We start from the raw sequence: 2,353 nt of genomic DNA, 5'->3' as shown, positions 1-2,353 counted from the left end.
ACAGGCCACACGACTTGCTGCAGACAGACCCCTGTGTATCCCCGCGACACCACAGGGTACAAGCGGAAGAAAAAAGTAAAAGTAAAGTATGTGAACGATTTTTTCAACAAGAGTTTAAGGAGCTCACTTGGATGTGAACGTAACAAAAATAATGTAACCGACACAAAACTTAAGAGTTAGCATCTTTTCAGAAAAGGTTTTATCCAGGCATACGTGGTGTCAGGTCATAGTCTTCCGAACGACGCATTATATCTATGTTCAAACACAACGTCAACACAGTGCCAACTTGACGACTAAAAAAGGGATAAGACACTGAACGACATGAGCGCGCGCGCGTTCATGTATGTGTGTGCGTGTGCGTACCTTTTGAATGTCTTCATAAATCGTGGCAATAACAATAATACTGAGAATAATGACAATAATAATAATAATAAAAATGATAACAATAATATAATAATAGTAATACTTATGATTTTATTATGCATTTATAATGCACACATCGACGATCTACAATATGCTCTAAGCGCATTACAACTATTATTACCCCAGCAGACCCAAGAGCTCTAAGAAACATTCTCGGCTTTCCGAGTTAAAAGAATACAGTAAGTGCTTCAACGCTAAAAAACTGACATGTTCTTTCACCGTCTATAGCCGGGTGAAATGAGTTAAATTTGTGCAAAGTGCCTTTGCCAAGGACACAAAGCGGTACCCCTGACAGGATTCATTTCAAACCCTCGATGTTACGATTGAGAGTTCGAGAATCTAACTACTAGACCACAACCACCACGAAATCTTCCTAGTAAAATATTCTGTTCTTTGTCTGTACTCATTGTCTTCATGACGTGAGTGTTGGTGGCATCAACCATGTCGTTTCCGGGTCATCGTGTCATGTCGTCGACAGGCGCCAGGTTTCACGTGCGATAAGATAAACTAGACAACTCCGAGCAACGTGAGAAACATTCTCGTGCCGTAAAGTGAAAGCAAACATGGCGAACATCGCATGGTTCCAACAGCCGGACGCGACGCGTGGAATCAGGCGCTCGTCAATTTTGGGACATGATATGGAGTTGTTAGTATCATTTTTAAGCGCGTCAGAGGTAATTAGCGAGAAAATGGCCATCACTTATTGTCACAGTTGGAGTGGCCTTGAAAACTGCAAATTACATATTTTTTATGCCTTTGATCTGCACTTTTCAGTAAAATTCACAGAAATGTGCTTTTAAACGGAAGTAAAAATGTGTTGAAGCTCTCCCAGGAATAAAATCGATAAAAATTGCCCAATGGGCGGAAAAATGTCGGTTTCTTCTATCTCATCATTCACACGAGCGCCTGATTTCACTACACTGCCTCGCATATTATGTTTTGGAAATTAAGTATGTTTACTCAACAAAATATTTATAAAGCGGTTAGAAACAGGGCGCAACTGGTAGGTCCTTCTTCTTTCATTTCGTTCCGTTGTAACTGTTTGTCTCTCTTACTTTCCCCAAGCACGAAAACCCTGATAGAGAGTCGGTATGCTTTTGTATAATCAAACATTTATAGGGTGCATCTGAAAAAGGTGCCCTTTATCATCTCGCTTTGCTTTTTATTCGTATTTTTATCTACTTAGAACGTTTGGGGAAAACATATTCCCTGTACGGATAAAACAAACACGAAACTGCTCATAATAGGCCCTAAGACAAAACGGATATATGTTACGCTATAGTTTCTTTCCACTAACAACTTTAACGCAAAAAAGTGGCATCGTGGTGGTGTTTTCTGAATTTCTGAAAGGCCAATGGAAAGTTAGATTAATGATATATTATTGCATGGTACAATATGGGTTTGAAGTCTCTCTCATAACTGAATAAGGTAACATATAAATTTAATATTCAGTGCATATTGCACAGAGCTCTGTCAGTTCCTATTGATATAGTTTATTACAGTTGAGGGCGGTTACATTTTCCTTCATTGAGGTTCGTAAGCTACCATTCTGACATTATTTAATCAAATTTTCAAAAATTAAAAAAGATTCCTTTTCTAGGTCACTACTCACTACAGGTTCCACTTTTATGAAATTATGACCAATTGAAAGTCTTTTTGTCCGGAAGATGGTGTGTGGGGGAGGGGGGGTGGCCACTTTGTGGTCAGATCTTTTTCGGGTGAACTGTTATGAAGCAAAGCAAAGGGCAATAACATGACATAATGTGCAACGGCCACCCTCATTGCCCGATTTGACCCGATCCCAATTGATAATGTATTTTACCTGTGGGCATTTGTTCTAGAAAGCGAGATCATCGATTTCGACGTCTATCTTCGATATGTCCTAACCTAGAGGCCGAAGTGTGTGTGTGTGTGTGTGTGTGTGTGTGAG

Source organism: Aplysia californica, unplaced genomic scaffold, assembly GCF_000002075.1.
Source record: "Aplysia californica isolate F4 #8 unplaced genomic scaffold, AplCal3.0 scaffold01232, whole genome shotgun sequence".
Lineage (NCBI taxonomy): Eukaryota > Metazoa > Mollusca > Gastropoda > Aplysiida > Aplysiidae > Aplysia > Aplysia californica.
The sequence above is the reverse complement of the archived record's forward strand: the minus strand, read 5'-3'. Positions refer to the sequence as shown.